This window comes from Sarcophilus harrisii, chromosome 6 (genome assembly GCF_902635505.1).
Source record: "Sarcophilus harrisii chromosome 6, mSarHar1.11, whole genome shotgun sequence".
In the NCBI taxonomy this organism is placed as follows: domain Eukaryota; kingdom Metazoa; phylum Chordata; class Mammalia; order Dasyuromorphia; family Dasyuridae; genus Sarcophilus; species Sarcophilus harrisii.
In genome coordinates, this window is record NC_045431.1 from 222467385 (window position 1) to 222483865 (window position 16481).

Here is a 16481-nt window from a genome sequence, read left to right on the forward strand (position 1 = left end):
CACATAGTAGGTGCTTTAATTTTATATTTTTATTTATCTATTCTAATAGCTATCTAGTCAGAGTCATAGAACTCCTTAGTGGATCTCAGTAGATACAGTCCCAAATGTTTTATGGCCTCTTGTACTTATTTTCAATGGAAATTCCCTTTGTACTTCCTCCTCCTGAGTTTTGTTTGTCATATAATAAGAATGCTGATGATTTATGCGGATTTATCTTGTATCCTGCAACTTTGCAGAAGGTATTCATTATTTCAATTAGTTTTTTTTTTTTTAATTTTAATTTGACTCTTGAGAGTTTTCTTAAGTATACTATCATATAATCTGATTGGAAGGGAACTTGTTATTGTAAATGGTTTATGTAGTATTGGAATTAACCTTTTCAGCATGTGGTAAAATTCACTTGTAAATCCCTTCTGGTCCTGGGGAATTTTTTTTTTTATTATTATTATTTTTTTTTTTTTTTTGCACAGGGAGAATTGGATTCAGAAGGTAAAAATAACCCGGGAAGAAAAACAAAAATGCAAACAGTTTACATTCATTTCCCAGTGTTTTTAATTTGGGTATAGCTGCTTCTGTTCATCATTGATCAATTGAATTAGGTCTCTGTCAAAGAAATCCACTTCCATCAGAATACATCTTCATACAGTATCATTGTTGAGGTATATAATGATCTCTTGGTTCTGCTCATTTCACTCAGCATCAGTTCATATAAGTCTCTCCAAGCCTCTCTGTATTCATCCTGTTGGTCGTTTCTTACAGAACAATAATATTCCATAACATTCATATACCACAATTTACTCAACCATTCTCCAATTGATGAACATCCATTCATTTTCCAGTTTCTAGCCACTACAAACAGGGCTGCCACAAACATTTTGGCACATACTGGTCCCTTTCCCTTCTTTAGTATCTCTTGGGGGGTATATAAGCCCAGTAGAAACACTGTTGGATCAAAGGATATGCACAGTTTGATAACTTTTTGGGCATAATTCCAGATTGCCTGGGGAAATTTTTCTTTAGAAATTAATTTCCTACTTGTCCAACTTCTTTTTTCTAAGTTGAGGCGATTTATAAGCAACCCATTGATGTTTTTATTAATCTGAGTATTTTATGTTGTTTGTAAATATTCTACTATTTTCTCCAACCAAGTTATCAATTTTGATAGCATATGAATGGGCAAAGTAGTTTCTGATAATTTCCTTTATTTCCTCTTCCATTATTGTAAGTTCTCCTTTTTTTCAATTTTGGTATGAATAATTTGGTTTTCCTCTCTTTTTAAAAAATCAAGTCAATGAGCTTACATCATTTATCAGTTTTTTAAAATCAGCTTATCTGTTCAGTAGATTGTTTTCAACTTTATTAGTCTTTTCTGAATTTTCCTAATTTGTACTTTGTTATTTAGTTGGGGACTTGTGAATGATTATTTTTAAGCTTTTTTTTTTTTAAATTGCAATCTAATTTATTAATTTATTTTTTCATTTTGTTGATGAAAACATTTAAAGGTATAAATTTCCCCATCTGAAGTATTTTAGCTATATCATATAAATGTTATTTGTTGTCTCGTTATTGTCATTTCCTTTGATTAAATTTTTGATTGTTCCTGTAATTTGTTCTTTGAATCAGTTAATTTTAAATTTCCAAATACATATATATAACATTTACCAGTTACATATTTAACAATTTTAAACATTCATCTAAAAAAATTAAGCGCCAAATTTTGTCCCTTTCTCCCACTCTTTGAGAAAACAAACAATATATCAGTTATACATGTGAAGTTACATGTGAAGTCATGCAAAACATATTCCACATACCACATTAACCATATTCCAAAAGAAAACATACCACAAAAAACTAAGAAAAACAAAGAAATATCCTTTATCTGTAATCAGAGTTCTTTCTCTGGAATTGAATAAAATAGGTGAATAGAATTTTTCATCAGGAGTCCTTTAAAATTCTCTTAGATAATTATGATCAGAATGGCTACATCAGTTAATAATTCTTAAAATATCGCTATTACTGTATACAATGTTCTCCGTTCACTTTGCATCAGTCCATATGACTTCCCAGGTTTTTCTGAAACCATTCTGCTCATCATTTATTTGTTCTGGCATAATAGCATTCCTTCACAATCATACCACAGCTTATTCAACCATTAACTAATTGATGAGCATCCAGCATCCCCTCAATTTCCAATTATTTTTCACCACAAAAAGATCTTCTATAAATGTGTTCAGTCATATCTGACTCTTTGTGATCCTTACGGGGTTTTCTTGGTAAAGATACAAGAGTGATTTACCATTTTCTTAATCATTGGATTAAAGCAATCAGAATTTAAGGGACTCGTCTAGGGTTATGATCCCCGGTCATTCTGACTCCAGGCCTAGTGCTCTTTCTATTGAACCTCCAAATATTTTTGTATAGATAGGTGTTTTCCTCTTTTCTTTGATCTCTTCTCCATCTGCTTTTTAATTCTTTTTAAGGTTCTCTAAAATATAGTTTGATTTAGAAATGATATATTTAGTATTTCCAGTATTTTTTGTCTATTTGAGTTCTTAGAGTGCCCCTTGAAGCAGCACATAAATAAAATATGACCAAGAAATTGGTTTTTACATACATATCAAAACTTTTTTTTCCCTTCTCTTTGACAGGAGGAAGGAAAAGTAATGAATTCTATTTTGGACATGAGTTAAAATCAACTATAGAACATGCATTTAGGAAAAACAGGCAGCTTGGAGATGAAGAGCTAAAGCTCCATAGAGAGGTGAGGGTTGGATAGATAGTTTTGTGAGTCATCTGTCTAGAGACGATAGCTGAATATGTGGGAGCTGGAGAGAGAGGTGAGAGAAAGGAGGAGAAGAGAACCAGACAGAGAAAGAGAAAGAGAGAGGGGGAAGAGAGACAGAGACAGAGATAGAGACAGGCAGAAAGAGAGACATAGAGAAAGACAGACAGAGGTAGAGACATGGAGAGAGACAAAGACAGAGGAAAAGAGGGAGGGAGGGAGATAGAGGGAGAGAAAGAGAGACAGACAGAGACAGAAAGAGAGAGGGAGAGACAGAAACAGAGCTAGGTGAGGGCTAGAGAGAGTCACACAGAGAGAGGATAGAGACAGAGATTGAGGCAGGGGGGAGGGAGAGAAAAATAGAGACAGAGGCAGAGACAGACAGACAAAGAGACTGAGAGAGAGGGACAGGGAGGGAAAGCACCTCCTGCTTGATGAGGGATCATGAGCCTCCTGGAACTGGCCTATGATGTCTTTACTTTCTCTGCTTAAGCAGAGAACACAATTAATTGGGTGGGAAGGGTGCCCTTCCTGCAGCTGGTGCCCCAGGGTCCCTGGTACCTCCTGATGTCACTGCCCCGTGCTAAGCCACTCCTGGATGGCCCTATGTGAGCAGGCTCTGCCGAGTGTCCCTCTGGGCTGGTCGAATGTGTCCAGGGATGCTCCGCTAGCCTTAGGGTCCTCCCTGGTTCCTGCTGGTCGTTCCCTTGCTGGTCTTGACAGTGCAGCCAGTTTACCAGTTCCTGCCTTCAGCTGGGATGCTAGCACTTGGCAGGAGAGTAGGAGTGGGCTCTGTTAAGCCCTTTTAAAGACCAGAGCTAAGAAACTTCTCTTTTAAAGAGGCAGAAGTGCTGACACATCTAATAGATGGATCAGGGAGAAAATCTGGGGCTTTTCCTCCCAGAAGGAAGGTTTTTTTTTTTTTTTTTTTTTTTTTTTTTTATCTCCATCCATTAGCTGGAATAGGTCTTTGCTCTCTAGAAGGTGATCATTGTTCCCTGACCCAAGCTCTTTGGAGCTCAAAACCAGAGTCCCCCCAGTTAATTAGCACCTTGAGGTTTAAGTATGTTTTTGATATGGTATTATGTGGTTCCTAAGGGTCACATCTCAATCAGAAGCTTCTTTTATCTTTGGGCCAGAAAGTAAATGTTTGATTTCCAAATGCTAAACTGCTCTCATTTGTCATCAGTTTTCTTCCAGAAAATTGCTTCTAGGGCCATCCTCAACCCCGAACTTTTTTTTTTTTAAACAAATGAATAAGAGGTGAAGACATATTGAAACAAATCTTAAACAAAGGAGTCAGGGCCATTATTTTCCCCCAGCCTAGCCATTTTCCTGAACTTTCTTAAGTATATGTTGTCCAAGTATCTTTGAGTCCTCTCCAGTAAAGAGAAAAATAACAGTTAAACTGAGGAAGGAGAGGACTCCAGCAATATGACTATAAACCTTAAAGACAATTAAGTCTTCTAAGCAACAAAAAGGAGGAAAAGGGCCTTTCAGACAAGGAGAGCGGCTTATGTGAGGGCAGAGGAGTGAGAGAAAGATGGAATTTCAAATTTGGGGAACAGAAAGTAGACCTGAATATAAAATGCAGGGGAAAGACAGGCTAGAACCAAATTGTAAAGGGTTTTAAATGTCAAACTGAGAAGTTTGTATTGGATCTTGGAAGCAATTAAAAAGCCACTGAAGATCCTTGATTAAAGACTTACATGGTCAGAATTAGGTTTTAGAAGGACTCTTTTGGAGGTTTTAGGGAGACGCATTCAAAAGGAGAAAGACTAGAATCCAAAAAGAATCAGATAAGAGTCATAATTGTTATTGGTTAGGAGTCATGATTGTTATTGGTTGTCCTTCATCCTCCAAGAGGACCAAAATGACATTACTATGTTAGTGTGCCCAACCTTGGCTGATAAGAGCACTACAAGCTCGGAATGCTCTGCCACAGGTTCAGACACAAATAGTCCCTGTGAACATTTGGAGTGCCTTCTCTAACTTTGAGTATTTTGCTTTTCTTCTGAGCTAATTCATAGATCAGAAGACAGAGGACAAAGATTTGAATTGGGGGAGAGAGACTGGCTGTGTAATTGGAACAAAGGATTGGATAAAAATAATTGAGTGTGTGAAGATAGACTTGCATGGAGAAGATGAGAAAGAAGAAAGAGTTTTTGCAATAGTTGTAAGTCTGGATGCCAGTAAGATTGCTGGTATTTTCATTAGAAATGAGAAAGGAAGGATGGAATTTGGAGAAGATTATGAATTTCACTTGGGAAATTTTGAGTTTCAGCTGTCCGCAGGACATTTAGTTAGAGATGTCTAACAAATAATGACAGATGGAGCTAGGTTAGAGAAATACATGGTTCTAGATAATAGTCAACTGCATAGATATAATCATTAACCATCTTCCTCCCCATCTCCTTCAGGGTTCAGAATTGGAAGACTTCAGAAATTCAGCTAGACGAGAGGTCACCTAGCTTCTGCATATGAAGATCTTCAGTGAATGAGTATTCACTACCTACTAAGGTAGCCAATTGCATTTTTAGGCAACTGTGATTATTAGGAAATCTTTCTTTAAATGTATTCAACATCTGCATTTTTGTGATTCTAACCTATCTTCCTCCCCTCAGTGGCCAAATCAAATAAATTTAATCCCTTTTTTTTTTTTTAAAAAGATTTTTTAAAATCAATCTTTTGTTTTTTTACATCACCTAAATTTTTCCTGTGTCCCTCAATCTCATCCCTCTTCAACTCTTCTGATGTTTGAAGATCATATCCTTCCTCCACTCTACCCCCATCTGGGTCTTCTTTTCTCCAGCCTAAATATCCCATTCTGTCAACTGACTGTGGTTTCCAGGATTGATAATTTCCAGAAACTATGCTTTTTCTGATTGTATCTTCTGTATTTTTCCAACTTGTCAACAGTTTTCCTAAAATTTGGCCTACAATATTCCATATGTTGTCTTATCAGGAAAGAGTATCACATCCCTCATTCTGGAAATAATATTTCCATGATGCCTTCCCAAGGTCTCTTTGGAATTTTCAACTGCTGTGACTTCTCCCCAAGATGACATAGAGATGACCCTGTTTTCTCAAAAGCCTTGTTAGGGGGAATACAAACCCTCCTCCTAAGTTGGAAATGCTCTGAGCCCCCCCCATGAATTGTACGTCTTATAGTCTAGGACCAGCTAGCCTTGCTAAATCCAGGAAAGCTCATCACCAGAAGCTTGGCTAACATAGAACAATTTTGTTTTTCTCTTTGGCCTCCATTAGCCAATAAATTGTCTGCCAGCATGTGGAATGGATTGTAATTTTGTCAGCAAAGGGAAGAACTACACAGATGAAGTCACAGATCCTTGAAGTCAATCACACTGTTGGGTTTATGGTAAGATAAAAACAAAACAAAACAAAACCCAACAGTATGTAAATGTCTCCTTGTGGCCAGGCGCTGGATAAAATGCCATTTAAAGCTATCACTTAGTGTAAAGGCAGTCTTTGAAAAAATAACTGATTTAGGAACATTCCTTACAGATAAAACTGCTGATGAGGGGGGAGAATCCTGTCTTTTGGTTTGCTGAATCTGATTGAATTCAACTGAATTGCTGAGGACGGAGGTATTTTTCATTATCTGTTCTCTAGACTTAGATTGGTTTTTTACAATTAATCAGAGCTTTATTGACTTTCAGCATTGTTTTTTGTGGACAAATATTTAGAGGAGTTATCCAGTTTAATCTCCTCATTTGACAGTTTTGAAGAATTGATGCCCTGAGAGGAATGTGAGGAACTGAGAGGAATCTGAGAGGAATTGTTTATAATCATCCAAAGTGAGTGACAGAGCTGCGATATGAACCTAGTTCAAAAGGAGAACCAAGAGAATAATTTGCAGCTTTGTGGCTCAGTAGGCAGAACACCAGTCCTGAACCAGTTTGGGGGTTCTTGGGAGAGATACCGAAGTGGTTTACCATTTAGAACTCATTTTACAAATGAGGAGGCAGAGGCAAAGTTAAGTGACTTGTTGAGGGTCACACAGCCAGTAAATGTCTATATAGGCCCATGTATGTATATAAAAGCATATACCTGTATCTATCTATCTATATTCACATATATATACACATACACACACACACACATGAATAGGAGCATATATCTCCATACATGGCCCAGGTTCCACATATACATATGTACACACATGTATATATGACAAATACTCACAGTCCATTCACACACACACACGCCATATGTGTATATGCCTGGTGTATGTATATGTTTATATATAATGACATATACATATATCTCCATGTCTCTCTCTCCATATGAATAAATGGCATATACACTAATATGTGCTCATGTATATACATGCATGGTACATAATTCACATATATTTATATGTGCCCATATTTATAAATGTATGTCATATATACTCATTTATACCCACATATCTATTTGCATATGTACATAATATCATGAATACATATATGTCCATGATATATGTGCACATCTCTAATGATATATATTGATATATTTTTCATATGTATATATGTTTATATACATATATATAACTGTCATAGATATGCATTGGCCACATGTTTATGTAAATGTAAATATGTTATATGTAATACACGTCCATTTGTAGATGTGTATGTAGAATGTCATATACACTCATGTGTCTCCATAGTCTATAGATCATATATACTAATATTTGTCCATGTCTATGTATGGATGTATAGTCATGTATACATATATGTAAGTGTATATATATATGTATACTTACCTATGTCTATGTGTGTATATATGTCATATAGTTGTAAGACATTTATGTGCCCATGCCTGAATACACATTTGCTGATATAGATCCATGTTTATATGTGTATATGATGACAATATACTAATATATGCTCATATTTATACACATGCTTTATATGTACTCATATATGTTTATGTGTATAAATATATAATGTCATACATAGACCTGTCTTTCTGCCTGTATAAGTCACATTTATATACATGCATATAATGATACACAGATTTATGTTCATGTATGCATTGTATGTGTTGCTGTGAATATGTATTTATATTGTCCATTTGTGTTTCTACAATGTCAATATACTTACATGTGCCCTCATTCTGTCTCTATAAGTGTTACACATGCTTATATGTGTCCATGGGTTTATGTGTTTACATGCATCTATATAGTCATGTATAGTGATATGACTTCCCAGCCATCTCCCTACCATGCTGCCTGCAACCCACTTTTATCTCCAACCAGAACGGAAGGCCTGCCCACTGGACGCCAGGCTCTAATTGACAAGAATTTACTGTATTTTGTCTTGACCCTACTTGCTGGCCATCTTTGTACTAAGGTACCTACCTGTTGTCAGTAAACTGATCAATATTATCATTCAAGTAAAAACATTCAGCCAATTGTCATATGTGACTCCCGTGAAATCTCCAGCTACTTCTCTCTTATGGTATGTCTTCTCCATTAGTATGTAAGCTCCTTGAGGGAAGGGAGCATCTTTTTTTTTTTTTTTTTTTTATATCCCTAGCATTTACTATAATGCCTGGTAAATAATGAGGAATTAAAAAATGGTTTTAAATTAATTAATCAATTGATTCATCTTATCTCCTTGAGAAGAATGTAAGCTTCCTAAGGGTGGGGTTTGTTTTATTTTTGTCTCTTTATTCCCAGTACCGAAATACTTCTTGGAATATTAGTAAAACTTGGTAAATTTAGGTTCATTGAATACCCACAATGATGAAATCACAGATTATTGAATGATAGGATTGTGGCATCAGACCAAGAGACCAAATCAGGAGCAGCTGTTAAGCTTGCCTCAGTTTCCTCATTTGTAAAATGGAGAAAATAATAAAGCACTGAATTTCTCAGGGTTATTGTGGGGATTAAATGGGATAATAAATGTAAAACCCTTTGCAAACCTAATACTTGCTAATAACTTGCTAATTATTATTATCATTTAACCTCACCAGGTCTCAGGGTTTTTTTTCTTTTCTGTAATATAGATTTGATACCTATAGTGTTACTAACCAGGTTTTTGTACGGCTTAGATTAGATTATGTTTATAAAATGATTTTCAAGTTTTAATACAATATATAGGTGGAGGAAGTTTGGAATAGGAGAAATAAACAAGTACTTGAATTCAAATCCTCCCTTTCAATGCTCATTACTCCAATAAGTTCCTTGCCTTCTTATACTCCAGTTTCCTTATCTGTAAAATGAGGGGGGGGGCAGTGGGTGAGAGGGGGATTATGTGCCTAGTGAAGTCTCTTACAGCTTATACTAGTTATTGATAATAACAAATTTATTGTGTTGTTTCTATGTCCCAAGAGTTCTAAGTAGCCCGCTTAGAAATGAAGTTTTTGGTATATAACCTGTCTGCAAGTTGGGAAATGTCTGTATTGGGGATTTATTGTAAGCCTTATATAAAGTAAATAAGACCCTGGCTTAGTCTATAGGGGGCTGAGGATTTTTACAAATAGCAGTCCAGCCTTTATCTTTGTCTCCTATATAGAAATTTGCTCCAAGACCACAAAGCCCTTTCTTTTGCTGGGCTGGTGCTACAGCTAATACCTTGAAGGGGTTTTAAAAAGAAAAGAATTTTAAATCCCAAATTGACTTTTCAGCACTCCTCAACAAAGACCATTTGACTTTGATGATTTAGGTATGCTGGAGCGGATGCAGTAGGCTCACCATGGGAGCTCCTCTGTGAGGAGAAACTGCATTATGACATTACAGTGTCTATTTTTTTTTTTACAGCAACGACATTCTTGAGTTCTGGTCAACTGCTCACACCTACCTTCATTGCCTTATAGATATACATCACATTCTTTGAAGTGAATTAGAATCTTGAAGTCAGAAGACCTTGGTTAAAATCCTGTTTCAAACATTTTCTAGCTTCATGACTTGGGACAAAACCTCATCTTTCTGAGCTTCAATTTCCTTGTCTGCAAAATGAGAATAATAATCCTTGTATCACTTGTCAGTCAGGGTTTTGATTGATTCAGCCACCAAATTCAGTCTAAGAATTGAGCCACTATGATAATGCCAGGTACTTGGTACTATGCAAACAGCTCTTCATCTCTAGGAACTATGGGAGTAGAGGACAGAACATGTATCAGAGAAAAATATCAATCAATCAAAAAGCACTTATTAGGTTCTTATTAAAAAACCAAGCCTTGTGCTGGGAGTAAAGGGAAAAAAATAGTTTCTCTGCCTTCAGAGTACTTACATTTGAAGGCGAGGTTGACATATAAATAAATGGTAACAGAGAGAAAGTTATACAAAAGTTGCAAAATACACATAAAGTAAATATAAAGTAAAAGTTAACAACTCCATCCCACACATCCAGTATTACATTCCAGGGTGATTTGAATAATTGCCATTGAGAAAGAAATAGAATCATTTAAAAATACAGGTTTAACCAGAGGGACTTTTACTCTGCTGGCTTGGTGTGACTGTAGGTTTGACTCACAAAAATGCTCCATGGATCATAGATCTAGGAAACTTTAAATGCCATTTAGTTCAACCCCCTCAATTTATAGATTAGAAAAGAGGAAAGGGAAGTGATTTGCTCAGTGGTATATATAGTACATACTTAAAAGGGGTCAGAAATGGGATTTGTGCCCAGGTCCTTTATTGAGCCATTAATATTTCTGCTGTATCTCCCTTAATAACCTTTTAGCTATAGGCTGACTCACAAAAAGAGTTGTAAATACTTCCTTATGAATCAAAAGTCAGTAGCTGCAATTCCATGGCAAAGCAGGGAAGCCACAAATGGTGACTTCAAAGAGAGAAAGGCATTTTAGCTGGAGCAAAACCCTAGGAGGCTATGAGTTTTTGCCTGCTATCATGGGAATCTGTGGAAGACCGTCCATTCTATCTATAAGAAGATTTTTCTTGTTATTTACCTTTTTATTCTATTTCTTTAAGATTTATAAACATTTATTTAAGGATAAACCTTTGTTTTCAATTATCCCTTCAGAGGTATCTTATTCCATCCTTCCCCCATACTTTCCAGCTTTCTTTTAAAAATATGTTCTTTTCCTCCATTAGAACATAAGCTTCTGGAAAGCAAGAATTGTCTTTTTGCTTTTATTCTCATCATCCCTAGATGTTATTACAATGCCTCACAAAGTGAGTGCTTAATAAATGATTAATAAATAAAATAAACAATAAATGATTGTTTCTTACCTTGACTTGCATTGTCTTTTTGCTGTTTAACTAGATGATTTAGTCTGGGCGAAATCATTTAACCAATGTGGGCTTCAGTTTCCACATTGGTAAAATGAAGAGATTGAATTATGTGATCCCTAATCCCTTCTCAATTCTTCTATACACCATGCTAGAGAGCATTAGGAAAGATCTTCACTTGTGGATTTTGTAGCTCATCCTATTTGTCTCGAATTTCTTTTTCTTTGCCAGCTGATGTGTTGGAAAGGAAATGTGACATAATTTAATGAGGTCATAGAATTTAAAGCAGGAAGGGAGCCTAGATGAAAGAAAATGAAACCTAGATAATGAAATTCTTTTGCTCTCATTCAATGTCCTGAACTCCTTATGACAATTTTAACTGTTAGGTTTGATAATTCTAGATTTAGCAGGAGTTTCCTTGAATCTCCCTGACTTCTAGGTGCAGGCATTTTTCGCTTAAAACCTCAGGAATAGACTAAAACAGCATGCTGCAGCTCCTGTGAAGAGTTTCCTGAAATTGTGCACTAGGAAAGGGTCCTTATTGGCCACTTTCTCTCTGTCTCTTGACACCGACATAGACGTTTGCCCTTCTCTACTGTATTCAGGAGAGATGGTGTAGGGCAGTGAAAAGAACATTTGGAATCAGGATTAGTTTGGTTATACTTAGGTGGTACTGGTCTAGAATCAGGAACACTTGAGTTTAATCTGTCTTCAAATACTAGCTATGTGACTGGGCAAGTCACTTATTTCTCTGTGGATCAATTTCCTCATCTAAAAATAGGAAAAATAGTAGGATCTATTTTTCAGGTGGTTGTTGAGTTTAAAATGAGATAATAATAGTAGAATATTTTGGAAACTTTAAAATACTTATGTAAATGGTATCCATTTTTATCACTTTTGAAATAATGATCAAGTCTAAACTCTCACAGAATTGTTTTATTAACTTGGGGAGGAGGCTGAAATCTTTAGAATGTTTATTTCTTTTATTTGTATCTTTTGTTTTTATTTTATTGATTTAATTTAAAAATTCAAGTTAAACTTAAAATTTGTGTTGGTATCTTTTGTTGGTTCCTCCCTTCTCCCCTACCCATCAAGCCATGATTTCTGGGTTGTTTTAAGAGCTAAGTGGGATAGTAAATGCAAAAAACACTCTTGAGAAGCATAAAAACATCATACAAAAGTAAAGGATAATTGTTACTTACTGCATGTCTTTTACTCAAGGTTTTTAAGATGTGACAAGTATTTCTTTTTTATGAGGAATGCTATTAATTCTTATTTAGGGATGCTTAGCTTAAGCTAAGTGGTGGGAGGGTGGGGATCATGACAACTATTTTGAAATATTTCAAGGACTATCTGTCTTGAGGAAGAGGAATTATTCTTGCTCTGCTTGGCCCTAGAGGGGAGAATAAGAAGTAGTGGGTGGAAGGTGCAGAGAGGTGGAATTATGCTCCATGCTTCATAGATGAGAGCTATCAGGCTATAGAGCTTGGATAGTAGAGCTCTCCAAGGTAGTTTCAAAGATGTTCTTAAACAGAAGCTGGATGATCTCTTGCCAGGTATGTGTGGTAGAGGGGACTCTTGCTCAGCTAGGGGCTGGTCAAGCTGGCCACTGAGATCTCATTGACACTGAGAATCTCTGAATTTTTCTGTAGTATTACTTAGGCTAACATCAGCATTAACCAGGGCCATATCCAGATTGCTTATTGAGAAATCATGCTATTTCTAAACCAAATGAAGAATTAAATATATGTATTTATTTATCTGTGAACATGTTTACTCCATAGTTTACTCCTTCTTCTCTCCCATCCAACCTTTAAACCTTCTCCTTCTGGCCATCCCCTAATTAGATGTTTCCCTGCTCACTAAACCACAAGAAGGATTGTAGATTAAGAGCTAGAAGGGGCCACAGGTGTCATTCCACTTCCCTCTCCCAGAATTTTACAGAATAGGAGCTGAGACCCAGATAGGTGAAATGCCTTGCTTGGGGCTACAAACAATGATCAGAATTTGAATCCTAGACCTTTGATGCCATCCCCACCACTACACCATAGTGCCATCCCCCCACCACAAAAGGAAATGCCAATGGGAGAAACCAGTAAGAGGGAATTGTATTTTGTGATGGATAGAGGGATAAGAGATAAAGAATTGGAAATAAACTGAGACCCAGATAAGTTGTGATTTGTCCAAAGTCATACAAATAAGGCCAGGGCATCAATCTGATTAGATTTAGACCTAGCTTTTCTATCTCCAAATCCAGTGGTTTTTCTTTGGATTATACTCAAATACCAGGAGACTGCCTCCCTACTTTGGACATACCATACTTTGACAGCACATATTAGACAATGTTTCTAGTGAAATAGTTTGCCTAGTTACCACACTCCCTCTCTTACCTCAGAATATACAGGTAGAAAAGTATCAGAGCCAGGGTTCACATCTAGTGGTTTTTTTCTACTAATCATCAGTATTTTATAGGGTTTTATGATGGTGTCCTTGATAGTAATAAAGAAACTGAGAGGAAGGGTGATTTTTTGGGGAAAGAGAATGAATTCTGTTTTTGAAATGTGATTCTGAGATGCCTATGAAGCATCCATTTTGAAATACAGTTGATAATGTGAGATAGAAGCATGGGAGAGAGATGGGAATGGATAAAATAGATCTAGGTATTATTAACATAAAGATGATAATGGGAACCATTAAAGTTTATGGGTAAGTAAGAGTGTACATGGAGAGAAGAAGAGGACCTACTACAACCTAGATGAACAAGTTTCTTTTTTTTTTAAGGTAAAGAATATTTACTTAAAACATGCAAAATGACTAACATGGAAATGTTTACATGATTGCACATGTAAAACTTATATTGGATTACTTACCGTCTCAGGGAGAAAGAGAGGGAAGGATAGAATTTGGAACTCAAAACTTTTTAAGAAATATTAAAATATTGTTTTAACATGTAATGAGGAAAACATCAATATAAAAACAACAACATGCATGCAAAATGGCATAACCTTAAATTGCTCAACACTGATTTTCTTTTTAAAAACTTTTTTATAACTTTTTATTGACAGAACATATGCATGAGTAATTTTTCAACACTGACCCTTGCAATCACTTCTGATGAACAAGTTTCTAAATTTTTAGTTCCTATTTCTAGTTCTAAATTTTGAGATCCTATTTAATTTAAAGTCGGGTGTGGTAAAACCACTTCAAACATGACAGCAAAAGCTGATTATTAACATTTTAATATGAGAATATACACTTCAGCCACCCCTAAATGTTACAAATCAGGACTTAATTTATTGTTTTGTTGCTTTCTAGACTTAAAAAAATGATGCAAAAAATGTTAATAATACAGAGTAAGCTTAAAAAGTATGTCCTGTCTACACCCTCTGACCTTTTCAGGCTGGTTGTTAAACATTTACCAGTACATTGCTGATTTAAAGTTTAAAATGCTGAGAGGTTAAAATAGTGAAGTGCAAACTAGCCCCAGGGGAAAGGAAGAGTTGGTTTTAAGTCCATCTGTTGGCAATACTACACATGTTTCTCTGGGCAAGTCACAGTAACCTCTCAATGCTTCAGGCAATTCTCTGAAACTACGTGTTACTGGCATGGGTGCATTAATAGAGGGAATTTCCTTTACCAATGTGATTAGTGAAATCACAACCTTGGTCCAATTTGTCTTTTTTTTTTTTAATTTGCATTTTTTTTTCCAGAGCCAAAGTTTCTAAGAGGGTGATTTGAAAGTATTAAGGATGTTTGGCTCAAAAAAGAATGATTCACGGAAGAAAAGAGGCAGTTGGTGACCTAAGCTTCAAGGCCAACCTTTATCTCTGTGATGTTGGTCCCTTAGCACCCCTCTCCCAACTTCAGTTTCCTGCTCTATGAATGAAAAGGCCAGCCTAGATAGCCTCTGAGAACTCAGCCCAGCTCCTTAAATACTTAAAGGGAATCATGTAGAAGAAAGAGCAGACTTGTTCCAACTGGCCACAAAGGACAAATCTAGGAGTCATGAGTAGAAATATCAAATGGGAGATTTTTTGACTTGGAAAAAACTTGTTAACAATCAGAGTCATCTCAAAGTGGAATGGACTGCCTGGGAGAGAGAGAGCTCTCCCTCAGTGAAGGTCTTTAGGCAGAGTCAGGTTGGCTAATTGTTTTAGTAAGGGATTCTTGTTTTAGTGTGGATTACCCCACCTGGGGCCCTTACACCTTCCTCCATGATTCCATGAAAATGGAGACCACAGTTTCACATGGTCTTCATTTCTAGTCCATGGATCCATATAACTCTCCTCACTCCTTTACAGACTGAGACTACTTGGCAAGGGTCAAGCAATAATAATTTTTAAAAAAGGAAATTAATTTCTATTTTAGTCAGGGAATCCACCAGTGTCTCTCCCAGCAGCCTTAGCCAGAGTTTTTCTCCCAGAGCCTAATAATGCAGAATTTTCTCTTTCCACTTGGTGGTGCTACTTGTTCAAGAAACAGTCTGCTTGCAGAATCCTTACCCGTCTGCTAAAATTGCTAGGAAAGAGCAGCCACCAGTGCTAGTGCAATTAATAAAGCATTAGAGTTTTTGCTGTCAGAGATAATCCACATTAACTTAATGAGGAGGCAGTGTCCAGGATGGGGGAAATTTGGTGGTGGGAAATGGAAACAGGAATGTGGGGGTAGGTGTGTAAATCCCTAGCTCTCCACTCCCTCACTGATGTGCAGGAAAGTTTGAATCACCAGGGCACTGACCTGATAATTATCTGTTGGGGTTCTGGCTTGACTGGGAGAAGCAACCAGACCAGTTTGTAAAGGGGATTTCCACTGGTCTGAATCAGCTTCATGTCCTGGAAACATTTGGAGTCAGAGGACCTGTTCTTGGATCTTGAGTTAGTTCTTTACTATATCTGTGATCAGTTTCCTCATCTGTAAAACAATCAGGTTGGATTAAAGTCCTTTCTAGCTCTAAGGTTAAATGAAGATTGATATTGTAGGGACTCCATTGTAACTATATTTCAAATAATATTATTGTGCTTTATGTTTTATCTTTTGGGATGATATATGTGAACAGGAAATAACTATATAAATTTTGGGGAAAAACCTAGATGAACGCTTGTTTTTGCTCTAGAAGCTTGTGACCTCTAAGGTTCCTATGACCACTACAAAGTTTATAATTCTATTCATTAGAACTCAGGAGATCCAACTGGCATTCTGACTTTGCCACCACTTAGCTATGTATTTACAGGATATAGAATCAGATAGATAAATGATATGTAGGTAGTTAGATGATAGGTAGATAGATAAATAGCTATATCAGAGAGATGATAGAAAGATAAACAAATAGGTAGATACACAGATGATAGATAAATAGGAAGAGAAGACAGAGAGATGAGGTAGATGGATGAATAGATATATGAAAGGTAGAGAAATGATGTTAGAGGAGGAGGGAAAAAGAGGATGAATGAGAAGGAGAGAGAAACAGAGAGAGAGAGAGAGAGAGATAAAGACACA